Raw genomic sequence first — 15,365 nt, 5'->3', positions numbered from 1 at the left:
CACTACTTATTCAAACTCCTGGATCCAAATGGCAAACTTCTAGGATAAGTTATGGCAATGAAATCCTTGTGGACAGACTTGTATTCCTTGCTTCTTTGATATCTCTCAAGTCTTCGGATATTAACATCATCTTGGGTATGGACTGGATGACAGCTCATCATGCCAAGATTGATTGTTTCACCAGGTCTGTTCAGCTCACACACCCATCTGGCAAGATAGTCACTGTCTCCACTAGAGTTGCAAAGCGTCAGCTTTATTCTCTCAATGCCAGCCCTCTTCCAGACCTTGAAGATATCCCGGTAGTCCGTGACTTTCCGGATGTCTTTCCAGAGGAACTGCCAGGTGTTCCGCCTGACAGAGATGTAGAGTTCGTCATAGATCTTATCCCAGGAACAGCTCCAATCTCTAGGAGACCCTACAAGATGGCACCCTTAGAACTAGTCGAGCTTAAGAAACAACTCGATGAGTCCTTGCAAAAGGGTTTCATCCGTCCCAGTTCTTCTCCTTGGGCTTGCCCCGTCCTCTTCGTTAAGAAGAAGGATGGTACGGACCGGATGGTTGTAGATTATCGTCCCGTTAATTTGGTCACGATAAAGAACAAATATCCGCTCCCCAGGATCAACAATCTGTATGATCAGCTCGCTGGATCCTCAGTCTTCTCCAAGATGGATTTGAGGTTAGGATACCACCAAATTAAGATCAGAAACGGGGACATTCCCAAGACAGCTTTTGTCACTCGTTATGGCTAGTACGAGTACACCGTCATGTCCTTTGGCCTAACCAACGCCCCAGCCACATTCTCCCGCTTGATGAACTCGATCTTCATGGAGTATTTAGATAAGTTCGTCGTGGTTTACCTCGATGATATTCTTATCTACTCGAAGAACGAGGAAGAGCATGCCGAACATCTTAGACTCGTGTTAGAAAAACTCAGAGAGCACCGCCTTTATGCCAAGTTCTCCAAGTGTGAATTTTGGTTGCCAGAAGTGACCTACCTAGGCCACGTAATCTCTGGTAAGGGCATTGCTGTCAATCCCGAGAGAGTTCAGGCTGTTCTCGATTGGACTCTGCCTGAGACCGTTAAACAAGTTAGGAGTTTCCTTGGTCTAGCCAGTTATTGTCGCCGCTTTGTTGAAAACTTCTCCAAAGTAGCCAAACCCCTCACGGAACTTCTCAAGAAAGATAAAAGGTTCGAGTGGTCCCCATAGTGTGAGTACAGTTTTCAGGAACTGAAAAGACGCCTGACTTCTGCTCCCATACTTGTGCCACCGGATTTCACTAAAGACTTTATTATCTACTGCGACGCCTCACGACAGGGACTAGGTTGCATTCTCATGCAGGATCGTCATGTGATTGCCTATGCATCTCGACAGTTGCATCCACATGAGGAGAATTATCCTACACATGATCTAGAGCTTGCAGCCGTAGTCTATGCACTCAAGACCTAGCGACATTACCTTCTTGGTAAACGTTGCGAGATCTACACCGATCACCAGAGTCTCAAGTATATCTTCACCCAACCAGATTTGAACCTTAGGCAAAGACGTTGGTTGGAGTTGATCACAGATTATGATCTAGGGATTACCTACACCCCAGGCAAAGCCAATGTCATGGCTGATGCTCTAAGCCGTAAATCCTATTGCAACAATCTCATGTTGCAGCAAGGCCAACCACTTCTCCATGAGGAATTCTGTAAGCTTAATCTTCACATTGCTCCTCACGGATTCCTTTCTACCTTGGTGGCGAAACCTACCCTTGTGGATCTTATCATAGAAGCCCAGAAGCATGATACGGGGATTACCCGGATCAAGAGAAACATTGCCAAGGGTATTGCTGGTAGTTTCTCTATAGATGATCGAGGTGTTGTTTTCTTTGGGAACCGCCTGGTGGTCCCCAAGAAGCAACATCTTCGACAATTGATTCTTAAGTAGGCGCATGAATCTCCTCTCACGATTCATCCCGGTAGTACTAAGATGTATCAGGACCTACGCCAGAGGTTCTGGTGGACTAGGATGAAGAGAGAAATCGCTGAGTTCATTGCTAACTGTGACGTTTGTCGTCGCGTTAAGGCAGAGCATCAAAGGCCTGCTGGCACCCTTCAGCCTTTAGCTATTCCTGAGTGGAAATGGGACAAAGTTGGTATGGACTTCATCACCGGCTTTCCCAGGACCAAGAAAGGGAATAACGCTATCTTCGTAGTCGTTGATCGTCTTTCCAAAGTGGCTCACTTCCTACCTGTTCGAGAGAGTATCACCGCTAGTCAGCTCGCTGACTTATATATTTCTCGAATAGTGTCACTTCATGGTGTTCCACTAGAGATCAATTCAGACCGTGGCAGTCTTTTCACTTCTCATTTTTGGGAGAGCTTCCAAACTGCCATGGGAACCCATCTTTCTTTCAGTACCGCTTTCCACCCTCAATCAAGTGGTCAGGTGGAACGGGTCAATCAAATTCTCGAAGACATGCTCAGAGCTTGCGTTATCTCATTTGGTATGGATTGGGAGAAATGTCTTCCTTTTGCCGAGTTTGCCTACAACAATAGCTATCAATCCAGCCTCAAGAAATCTCCTTTTGAGGTTCTCTATGGACGAAGATGTCGAACACCTTTGAACTGGTCAGAAACCGGTGAAAGACAATTCTTTGGACCGGACATGATCCAGGAGGCAGAAGAGCAAGTTCGCGTCATTCGTGAGAATTTGAAAACAGCCCAGTCTCGTCAGAAAAGCCAGTACGATCGTCATCATAAGGATATGACTTATGAAATTGGCGACCAAGCTTACCTTCGGGTTACTCCTTTGAAGGGTACCCATCGTTTCGGTATCAGGGGCAAGTTGGCTCCTCGTTACATTGGTCCTTTTCGTATTCTCGCTAAACGAGCAGAGGTTGCCTACCAATTGGAACTACCCCCACATCTTTCTCGAATTCATGATGTCTTCCACGTCTCTCAACTCAGGCGTTGCTTCTCGGATCCCATCCGCGGAGTGGACCACGAAACGCTTGATCTCCAAGATAACCTTACCTACCGAGAGTACCCGGTTCGCATTCTTGATCAAGCAGAGCGTGTCACTCGACGTCAGAACATCAAGTTTCTCAAAGTTCAGTGGTCTCATCATTCCGAGAGAGAAGCTACTTGGGAACGAGAAGATCGTCTTCGACTGGAGTACCCCGCTTTCTTTCCGTCGACCCCTGAATCTCGGGACGAGATTTTTTCAAGTGGGGGCGAGTTGTCACATCCCTAGTCTGGTATGACCTAGACTAGCTAGTCAGTTGTGCATCATATTTAAATTTCATTTAAATTTGAAATGAGGATTGGTGGAACCCTCAGAATCATTTTTGAAAATGACCCAAATAAAAATTTCTCCAAAAAGGGTCCAAGAAAATGCTCATGTTGCTCTCTGAAAATATTGGACAGAGATAAAAATCAAAACAATATTTTAGGAGCTCATGGATATTTATTTTGGCCATTTGGATTAATTCGATAAATATTTGCATTGGAAATATATTAGTTATATATATTAATATATGTCCAAAAATTGTGCCTTTTGTCGAGGAGCTCTGGAATAATACCATTAGCCCCTACAAAAATTGGCATAAGTAAATAAATTGATTTAGTATTTTATTAAATCAAAACAAATGTCAGAAAAATTAGAAAACAAAATTAAAGAAAATGCCTACCTGTGCTCACCTGAGGCCTGGCACTGTGCGGCCCAGCTGGCCGGCCCAGCCGACTGGCTAGCGCCAGTCGTCCTCCACCTCCCGCCAGGAGGCCAGGGGCGTGTGGCCGGCGCGTGCGCACCGCCGTGCCGCCACGGCACCTGCCTGCCTGTCCTCCCCTTCGACGCCTGGACGTCCGGAACGTCGCCACGCGCTGCCCCGCACCGCTCTCACTCCCTCTCCCTCGCCCTCCTCCTCTCCCCCTGCTCTCTCTCTCACTCGAGAACCACCGCCGCCGCCGACGGGCATCACCGTAGCCACCGCCTCTCCCTCGCCTTCCCGACACGCTCCCCAGATCCGCCGCGACCCCCTCTACCTCCTTGTCGAGCCACGCAAGACGGAGCACCCCGTGGAGCCGTCGCCGTCGCCAAATTCGCCTCCGGCCGCCGTGGATCCTCGCCGGCGATTCGGGAGCTACCGGGCATCCCTGACCTCGCCCTCGCGCTCGCTGGTCTCGCTGTGAGCCCCCGCACCGAACCCCCTCCTCCCCGTGCTCGTTTGCCCCATCTAGCTAGCTCAACCACCGCGCCCGTAAGTCCCTTGCCGCCGGCCATGGCGCCACGATGGCATGAGCCCAAGCCAGCCACTCCCGCGTGCGTCACCGTGTTCCTGGTGACGCCAGGAGGCCGTAGGAGCCCTCCGCTTCCACTGCCGTGCACCACAACGCCGCGGCCGCAAGTTGCCGAGCTCCGGCCGCCGCCGTGAGCTTTGCTCCGGTGAGCTCCGGCGCCCCCGCAGCCCCCCACCAGCTCCCCTGGTTGCGGACGATGACGGGCTACGCCCCGGTGGTCCTCGCGCGACCAAACGCCGCCTGTAGCGCAAGTCCGGCGAGTCGCCGCCGCGCTATTGGTCGCCGCCGGCCAGAACTCCGGCGGGCCAACGTGGCTTTGTTAATTAGGCACTAATCCCCACCTACTGACGCTGACCAGTGGGCCCAGGGCTTAGTCAAAGCTAGTCAGCCCAGGTTTGACTCGGGGTTAACCCAGTGTCACTGACGTGTGGACCCCGCATGTCAGGTTTGACCTGGACAGCCGCGTTGACCGCTGATGTAGTGATGACGTCATGCTGGCGCAATATATAATTTCTGGATTTAAATTAAATCAGGAAATTCCAGAAAATGATTTAAACTTCAAAAATTCATAGAAATTCAACCGTAGCTCAGATTGAAATAATTTATATATGAAAAATTATCAGAAAAATGCAATCTTTCCATCTGTACTAGTTTCATGCATGACAAACCAACTTATACATGCTGAATATGAGAAAACACATTATGACATATTAAGAGACTTATTTTTGGAGTTGCATTTGAACCTTTTGTTCAAATGGACTTCATTCAATTGAATACTAGTTGCATTAGCTCAAACAGCATCACATCTACATGCCATGTTCATGCATCATATTGTTGCATATGATTGTGTATTGATTGCCGGCACCGTTCCTTCTCGATAGGTCCTGCTCCGGAGACGTTCCAGAGTACCTGTCTGTGAAGCAGTGCCTCCCTTGTTGATTTACCAGGCAAGCAAACCCCCTTGTTCATTCCGATACAATCCTACTCTCTCGCTCCTGCTCTCAGTTATTGCATTAGGACAACAGCGATTCATCTGCTACTTTGTGCTGCGGTAGTTGAACCCATTCCTCTGCATGACCTGTCATTGCCACAGTAAATAGTTGAAACCCACTAGCATGTGTAGGAGTTGATTGAAGCCACTGATGTGTTCCTACCATGCTATGCCTGCTATTGCTTAGAGTTGTGTCAGGTCTGATTCATTGGGAATGAATTGGAGTGTTACGATATGTTCTGATGCTGAGAGTGAAGTGTGTGAACACGATTTGGTAAAGGTAGCGGTGAGAGGCCATGTAGGAGTACATGGTGGGTTGTCTCATTGGAACCGTCCTTAAGCACTGAGTTCTATGTATGTTGTCCAATGACTCGATACTACCACACATTGGGTTCCGGTAACTCGACCCCTCTCGACTTATTAGCCAACTTGATCTCTGTCCAGGAGTCGCAACTAGTTTCTGGTGTTTGTAGGTAGTGTTAGTAGTCTACCAAGTGGCACCCGGCCAGGTGGGCTTGGGACAGACTAGGCACAAGTGGCACGGTGTACCAAGCATAGATCCATCCGGCGAGGTGGGCTTGGGAACCCTGCACACATCGTTTGGGGCCGTGAGTGAAACCCCGGCCGGATCTCCTTGCGGATGGAACCCGAATAGGCGATAAACCTGGGCTAGAGTCTTGTGTGGTTAGTCAGGTCATGGCCGACACCCTCGCCAGGCTTCCGCTTGAAGGTTGCCGAGATACATGACGTGTACATGGCGGTAAGTGGCGAGAGCGTGTGTGAAGAAGTACACCCCTGCAGGGTTAACATGATCTATTCGAATAGCCGGGTCCGCGGTTATGGACTTCTTGGATGCTTACATGGTACATAGACAACTTGAAGTGGATACTCTAAAATGCTCAAGACAAGTGTGAGTGATATGGATGGCCTTCTCGTAGGGAGACGGGGATGGATCCATAGTAGTGTATTGTGTGGTGATTAGTGGACTCGTGTGCGCCATATCACCTCAAGAGTTTCTGGTAGTCGTAGAACAGGATAGCCACAGAGTCAAAGCTGGCTTGCTGCAACTAAACTCCACATTACCCCCTTGACACAAATGCATGTATGGTAGGATCTGATGTACGTCTTGCTGAGTACCTTTGTACTCATGTTGCTCTATTTATGTTTTGCAGCGGAGACTTCGGTCTTACTAGTGTTCTCATGGACTTCGACAAGTAGCTAGTACCTCGGCTACGATCTTGATCGGATGTTGTAGATAGTCAGGCTCTTCAGCCTTTTTCATTTGTAGATGTCTGTACCCAGACATGTAATGCTTCCGCTTGTTGCTTGATTGCTCTGACTGTTGGGTCATGTGACCCCTGTTTGTAATAATGCTGTGATGGCTCTTCTGAGCCTTTATCTATATAAGTTGTTGAGTTATGCTGTGATGCCATGTTGTACAGCACATACTTGCATGTTATGCGTACGTGTAATGTGTATTGCTATGTGTGGGATCTGACTATCTAGTTGTTTATTCTTAGTAGCCTCTCTTACCGGGAAATGTCTCCTAGTGCTTCCATTGAGCCCTGGTAGCTTGCTACTGCTCCGGAACACTTAGGCAGGCCGGCATGTGTCCTTCTTCGATCCTGTGTCTGTCCCTTCGGGGAAATGTCACGCGATGAATACCGGAGTCCTGCTAGCCCGCTACAGCCCGGTTCACCGGAGTCCTGTTAGCCCAGTGCTACAGCCTGGATTCACTCGTTGATGACTGACACGTTCGATGCTGGGTCATGGATGCCTGTCCCTGTAAGTTAGTGCCACTTTGGGTTTACGACTAGCCATGTCAGCCCGGGCTCTTTATCATATGGATGCTAGCGACACCATCATATACGTGTGCCAAAATGCGCAAACGGTCCCGGGCAAAGGTAAGGCGACACCCGTGGGGATACCGTGCGTGAGGCCGCAAAGTGATATGAGGTGTTACATGCTAGATCGATGTGGCATTGAGTTGGGGTCCTGACATCGATCTGGTGTGGTGGGTCAGTAGCAAGAAGAACCGGCCGCGCGTGGCAACACATAGGTCGTCTGGTCGGTCGCGCTAGCCCCCGGCTCCTCTCACGCATGCCACCGGACGCTTCCTCTGGTTCTTTTCAGTTTTGCCCCCTTTAGAACTGAACTCTTCTCCAAGTTGATCCCTGCTTTAGTGTTGAAAGCACTTTCGATGAAGTTTGGGTGCCTAAACGCACCAATTCTGCATAATATGAAGAAGTGTTGTAAGAAATATCATAATAGGAACATTTCTATAGGAATGAATATTTTATAAGTAATTATTGTGGTCAAATGTTCAACTTGAGATGCAAAAAGGCTTAAAATACTATATGCATAAATGTGCTATCAATTTATCACTCCAACTTAGCCATACAAGACTACAATTTTAAATTTTGGCGAAGCCCCTAGTATTTGGAAGGCCGAATTTGGGGCGTTATACACGCCTAAGTCGGGCAAGGCCGACTCCTCGCCCGAAGCGGAAAAATTCTTTAAGGACTTGAGACCTCGTGAACAGCGACCAGATCTCGCCTTATCATGACAGTCAGTTTTCGGCTTTCTCTACTGAGGTGCTCGTCCGAAAGAACCGGGACACAATCGCAGTAGTTCTCCCACCGCTACCTTAGCAGATATATCGGAACGTAAGGTACCAAAGCATGGGAGCCGGGCAAACCCAACTATTGACCCAAGACAGGATTCAGAGCTGATGCATATAATGCTATAAGTTTGGGGTGGCGCACTGTCGAAAGTGTTTGGACTTCTCACGCCGTATTATGGGGTAAACGAAAGCCCCTGGCATACTGACCGTACCCGAATGTACGGGTGCAGATTGTCGTAAGTGAACATGTAAGAAAAAGGGGATGCATAATGCAATAATAGACCAATGCTATGCAGATTGTCGTAAGTGAACATGTAAGAAAAAGGGCAAGCTGTGTATGGAAAGTAGAAAGCGGGTATATTGATTATTATTAGAGACCACCTAAGGGTTCCCGTGTACATCTTAATTAGCTTCTTGCCTCCTTGGTTTTTCCTTCCCGTAATGTGTCCGGCAATCGTACTACCGGAAAGTGCTTCCAGAGAGTTAGGTCCTAAAAGAGAAAAAATGATAAAGGTATACTGCCCCTAGGGCGGTTAAGCCGCAGTGCGGGCATGCCCTGATCGTGCCCCCGCCTATGTCCATGGTATTTTCAGTGCGTAATTATATACATGCGGCATGGATTTCGTCGCTTGACTGGGACTGGGATGGGGGCCGAATTGCTAGGCGAGCTCTGAGCGTGCCAGGCGATCCTGTTGCAGTTTACTCCGGACTCGGTTGAAGGTGTCCGGGGGCTGTATCGCCGAATTAATGGTTTGCCTTAAAAGGCTTCTTTGTGCTTCTGCTGCGAGGGCCGCAGTGTGCTCCTCCGTGCGGAGCGAGCGTTCTGTGTTTCCATTCACTGTTATGACCCCCCTAGGTCCTGGCATCTGGAGCTTGAGGTATGCCTAATGCGGTATCGCATTGAGTTTTGCGAATGCGGTTCGCCCGAGCAGTGCGTGATAGCCACTACGAAACGGGACGATGTCGAAGATTAACTCCTCGCTTTGGAAGTTGTCCGGAAATCCGAAGACCACTTCCAGTGTGGCTGATCCCGTGCAATGGGCCTCTACACCTGGGATTACGCCCTTGAATGTGGTTTTGGTGGGTTTGATCCTCGAGGGATCTATACCCATTTACAACAGGTTCAGGCTGTTGCCGCCGTCCATAAGGACTCGAGTGAGCTGAAATCCGTCGATGATGGGGTCTAGGACCAGTGTGGCAGATCCGCCAAGACAGATACTAGTGGGGTGGTCCCTGCGATCAAAGGTGATCGGACAAGCGGACCATGGGTTGAACTTTGGGGCGACGGGCTCCATCGCATATACGTCCCTTAGTACACGCTTCCGTTCCCTCTTGGGAATGTGCGTTGCGTATGTCATGTTCACTATCTTCACTTATGGGGGGAACCCCTTCTGTCCTCCCGTGTTCAGCGGACGGGGCTCCTCCTCGTCCTCACTATGCAGCCCCTTGTCCTTGTTTTCGCCATTTAACTTGCCGGCCTGCTTGAACACCCAGCATTCTTTGTTGGTGTGATTGGCTGGCTTGTCGAGGGTGCCGTGGATTTGACACGAGCGATCCAGTATGCAATCCAGACTGGACGGAGCCGGAGTACTTCTTTTGAATGGCTTTTTCCAGTGACTGGATCTAGAGCCTCTGAATCTGGCATTGACTGCCGTATCATCGGTGTTATCGCTGTTGTTGCGATGCTTTGGTCTGTTACGACGTGGTTTTCCGTTGCATCTTTGGTATCCGAAGTGTACGGATTCCGTGATGTGTTGTTGCTGCGAGCCAGCCAGCTATCCTCGCCCATGCAAAAGAGGGTCATGAGTGTCATGAGGGCTGCCATAGACTTCGGCTTCTCCTGGCCGAGGTGCCGGGCAAGCCACTCGTCACGGATGTTTTGCTTGAATGCCGCTAAAGCCTCTGCATTCGGATAGTCAACAATTTGGTTTTTCTTAGATAGGAACCATGTCCAGAATTGCCTGGCTGATTCCCCTCGCTGCTGAGTTATGTGGCTCAAGTCGTCAGCATCCGATGGTCGCACATAAGTGCCCTGGAAGTTGTCAAGGAATGCGTCTTCCAAATCCTCCCAACCGACGACGGAGTCTGCGGGCAAGCTATTCAGCCAATGCCGAGTTGTTCCTTTCAGTTTTAGTGGGAGGTACTTGATGGATGTAGATCATCACCGCGAGCCATGTGGATGTGAAGGAGGAAATCCTCAATCCATACAGCGAGATCTGTTGTACCATCATACGATTCGATATTTATGGGTTTAAAACCCTCCGGGAATTCGTGATACATAACTTCATCAGTGAAGCATAGGGGGCGTGCGGCGCCTTTGTGCCGGGCTATATCGGCCCGGCCGGATTTACCTTTAGTGTATCCGGCGTGACGGTCATTGTCCCGCATTGGTGCACGCCCTCGTGACCCGTATATTGACCTTGCATGTTTTGCCCTGCTGTCCAATTCGTCTCGCAGGTCCCGTGTGTTGCCCCAGGCCTTGGTATTTTTTGATTGAGTGGCGGCAGGGTGCAGGCTGAACTTCGGGCTGAAACGCCTCTCTGGCTCGGCCTCGTGGTGGCCGGTTAGACGCATCGTACACTGGTGATGGAGGTTTCAATGCCTCCTCTTCAAGTTCGAATTCCTCGGCCGCAAGGACTTCGGTCCATCTGTCTGCTAGCAGGTCTTGATCAGCTTGAAGCTGTTGTTGCTTGTTCTTCACGCTATTTGTTGTGGCCATAAGCCAGCGCTTGAAGCGCTCCTGCTCGACGGGATCCTCAGGCACAATAAATTCTTCATCGCCGAGGCTCTCCTCGTCTTCGGAGAAAGGCATGTAATTGTCCTCCTCCGGTTCTCCATCTGCTGCCTACTCTAGAGGGCTAGCTTGTTCATCCTCCGGCTCTACATCATGCTGGAGGGGATTGTGGTTGTCTTCGACACTATCCGGAGTGTTAGTGTCGCTTGTGCCGGTATCACTACTTTTGTTGTGGTGGGACTTAGAGTGGCGCCGCTGACGTTGGTGCTTGGGTTGCTTCTTGGAGGGGTCATCCTGCGCTCTCTCTTCACCATTGCCTTCTTTGGGGGTGTCCACCATGTATATATCATATGATGAGGTGGCGGTCCAGCGCCCTGTGGGCGGTGGTTCCTGTTCGTCCCTTGCATCATCGTCCATACTGTCGACGTCTTGGGAGTGGCTACTAAATGGGTGGTGGGTGGGCAGCGAATTTCTTCGTCGTCCGCATCCCATTCTAGCGAGACATAGTTTGGCCAAGGTTCTCCTGACAAGGAGAGAGACCTTAATGAATTGAGCACATCGCCTAAAGGCGAGTGTTGAAAGATATCCGCGGAGGTGAACTCCATGATCGGCGCCCAGTAGGATTCGATAGGCACGGATGTAGGCGGCTCGGAGTCCATGGCCGAAGACGAATCCAGTGGTTCAGCGACACAGCTCTCGTAAGGGGTGAAGTCAGTATCCGGCTCCATCGCCACTAAGAGTGTGGGATCCATGGCGGGGTCTATTCCTCAGTCCTCGGATGGCGCAATTTGCTCCGGATTGAAGGTCGGGGTAGTTGCAGATGTGATCTCCCGAACACTGTCCGACGGTAGAGTTATGTCATGCTCATCGTGATTGTTCGGTGCACCTGACATGGGCTCGAATCCGTCGAAGATCAAGTCTCCGCGGATGTCAGTAGTGTAGTTTATGTTTCTGAACCTGACCTGATGGCCAGGGGCGTAGCTCTCGATCAACTCCAAATGGCCAAGCGAATTGGCCCGCAGTGCGGAGCCGCCGAATACGAAGAACTGTCTGGGAGGAAAGCCTCACCCTGGACCGCCTTGTTACCAATGATCGAAGGAGCCATCAAGCCATACGGTGACGGCACAGTGGAACTCTCAATGGAAGCACCAATGTCGGTGTCAAAACCGGCGGATCTCGGGTAGGGGGTCCCGAACTGTGCGTCTAAGGTAGATTGTAATAGGAGGCAGGGGACACGATGTTTACCTAGGTTCGGGCCCTCTTGATGGAGGTAATACCCTACGTCCTTCTGGATTGTTCTTGATGATATGAGTATTACAAGAGTTGATCTACCATGAGATCATAGAGGCTAAACCCTATAAGCTAGCCTATGGTACGATTGTATGTTGTCCTACGGACTAAACCCTCTGGTTTATATAGACACCGGAGGGGGCTAGGGTTACACAGAGTCGGTTACAAGGGAGGAGATCTACATATCCGTATTGCCAAGTTTGCCTTCTACGCCAAGGAAAGTCCCATCCAGAAACGGGATGAAGTCTTCAATCTTGTATCTTCATAGTCTAACAGTCCGGCCAAAGGATATAGTCCGGCTGTTCGGAGACCCCCTAATCCAGGACTCCCTCAATCACGGCGGGTTATAAGGCCTGTCTCCATTGTGACAAAGACCCTTGCTCAAAGAGAATAAGGAGCAAGATCTTCTATATTGGGGACCACCTCTTTCTTCCCCGAAACCATCGCTGGCAAAGAAGCAAAGATTTTAATGGTGAGAATGAAACCCGTGACAAGCCAGCTGAATTCACTAAAGAAGAGCTGGAGCAGCAACTTGAAAAGGTGAAAGATGTGAGACCGGGAAAGCTTGCGAAGAAAAGAAAGCGCGAGGAAGGTCAATGTTGGGACCGGAGGTCTTGTTTGTGGGACCTGCCATAATGGGCTGATCTGAAATTAAGGCGTAATCTCGATGTAATGCACATTGGGAAAAATATATGAGAGAATCTGGTAGGGATGTTTCTAAACATTGAAGGGAAGACAAAGGACAGGGTTAGTTCTAGGCTTGATTTGGAGGACGTGGGCATAAGAGAAGATTTGCATCTACATCACAATGAAGAAGATGATTCATTTGAAATGCCATGAGCATGGTATACAATGATTAAAGAACAAAATCTTGCATTCTGTGAATTCCTAACAGCGGTGAAATTTCCACATGGTTGTGCTGCTAACCTAGCAAAGTGTGTTACTTTTGATGGATTCAAGCTTTCAGTACTGAAAAACCATGATTATCTCATCCTCCTCCAAAGGATTTTACCGATGTGCCTCCGAGGAATCATGGACAAGGATATATATGAAGTGGTTGCTGAGCTGGGAAATTTCTTAAGAGAAATGTGCTGCAAAACACTCAAGTTAACTGTCCTGTAAAGACTTGAAAAAGAAATCCCAATTATTATTTGCAAGCTCGAGAATATTTTCCCTCCAGCTTTCTTCACCGTGATGGTCCATTTGGCGGTGCGCTTACCAAAAGAGGCAATGCTTAGAGGTACTGTGCAATAAGGTTGGATGTACCCAATCGAAAGAAGGCTACTTACTTGTAAGCCTTATGTGCGAAACACGGCAAGACCTGGAGGTTCTATTGCTGAAGCATATGTCATTGACGAGTGCTTGACTTTTTGCTCTAGATACTTTGGTGATGTGGAAACAAGATGGAACCGTTCGGGTAGAAATAGAGAGCGGTCTGATTCGCAAAGTGGTGATATCTTTGTTTTCAACCATGGTGTGAACTTTCTTGGAGCCTCACAATATTTGGAGGCTGGTGATGAGTATGACAAGATGGTTTGGTATGTGCTCAGCAATTGCGCCGAGGTTCTACCATATATCGAGTATGTTATATCTTGTGCACTCTATATATATATATATATATTCCTTGGGTTGGCGCCAGCCTAATGTTTTAATTCACATGTTTTGTTTGCATTGCAGGAAATGCAAGGAAGAGTTAAATCAGGAAGAAAGCAAGATCCGTGTTGATAAAAGGGTTGCCAAGGGGTTTTCTAATTTGTTTAAGAATCATGTGAGATCTTTTGCCACATGTTTGATGTTTGCTGTGTTATTCACCAAATGTTAAATACCATTGTTTGCTAAATGTTTTATTTTTGAAGATTGGAAAGTTGCATGAAGAGAAGAAGGTCAGTGATGATCTATTTGCTTTGGCATGCTTACCGGATAAGCGAGTGAGAGTGTATTCAGCATGCATTGCTGACGGTATCCGGTACCACACCATTGACCACGAGGACAAAAGGAAGACAAAGAATAGTGGAATCCTCACTTAGGGGTCACATGATCGTGAGATCATTGACTTCTATGGTCAGCTGAGAAGCATCGTAGAGTTGAAGTACAACTCTAGTGGAGGCATCCATCGCTCAGTTATGTTATTTCGCTATGACTGGTTCGAGCTTGGTAGCAAGAAGAAGAGAGACTCTTTTATCAAATATGATGGCCACTTCAAAAGCATCAACACTTCAAGGTGCTGGAATAAGAGTGACCCCTTAATTCTAACAACACAAGCAACAATGGTGTTTTATCTGCCATACACTCTTTTGCACGGAAAATGGCAAATTGTGCAAAACTTTGAGCATAGACACTTGAGGAGTGTGACTGAAACTGAAGTGGAAAAGGGTCCCGGTGGTGGTGGACTAACATACCAGGATGATGACTCTACAGAAGTTCCGTTGCAAGCTGATGATGACTCTATGGAAGTTCCGGTGCAAAGCAGAGTGCGAAGGGACCGGGAACGTGTGCTCGTTGATGCTGCAATAGTTGAAGGCATCAAGAAAAGAAGAAAGGTGGTAGCGGATGGACATGAGAGCAAGGATGAGGAAAACATGACTGATCATACTATGCTGCAATATTGTAGTGATGATGAGGAAAACAGGAGTGGGCATAGAGTTCCTTGTTTTCGTATTGATGACGATGAGTAGCGAAGGTAAATTTTGTCTCCTTGGTGAGCTAATGCTATTTTGTCTCCTTGGTAGTTGTTGTTGATGTGATTCTGATGTTTCTTGTACTACAATTGTCTAGGTACCAAAATGCATGACACTAGTGATGGAGAGGCAGATGATGGTTGAAGATACAATGCAAAATGATGTAGTTATGGTGATCATGAAGTATTGATGATGGAAGATACAATGCAAAATGAAGATGTTGTTTTGGTGAAATGAAGATGTTGTTTTTAGAGCTGTTTTTTTTGAACTGAAGATGTTGTGGTGTAAAATGCTGTTTTTTTAATTGAGTAGTTTTGGTGATCATGTAGTTTTGGTTGTGATGTAAAAGTTTACAAAATGATGTCATTTTGAACTAAAGATGTTGCTTTGATCACCAAAATTCAGTTTTGGTTTGATCATGTAGTTTTCACAGCTGTTTTGGTCAGAACAGAAGATGTTGTACTGAATTTTATTTCAACTGAACATGGGCGCGCTCCATTTCACTGTGAGCAAAAAAATATGCGCGAGCGGGGACTTGAACACACGACCGTGCACTCATTTCACTATGTTTCTACCAGTGGGCTAGGAAGAGGCTACTGGTCTTCTCCTCTATTCCATCTCTTTTAAAATCATCAAACTAGTCAAGTATCATACACACACCCCGCTGACAAGTGGGCCACTCGACCCACTCACTGACAAGTGGGCCATTTTGCTACTCTACCAAAGCTACCAAAAAATATGCGCGAGCGGGGGCTCGAACCCAC

This window comes from Triticum dicoccoides, chromosome 2A, assembly GCF_002162155.2.
Source record: "Triticum dicoccoides isolate Atlit2015 ecotype Zavitan chromosome 2A, WEW_v2.0, whole genome shotgun sequence".
Taxonomy (NCBI): Eukaryota; Viridiplantae; Streptophyta; class Magnoliopsida; order Poales; family Poaceae; genus Triticum; species Triticum dicoccoides.
This window is presented reverse-complemented; position numbering follows the sequence as displayed.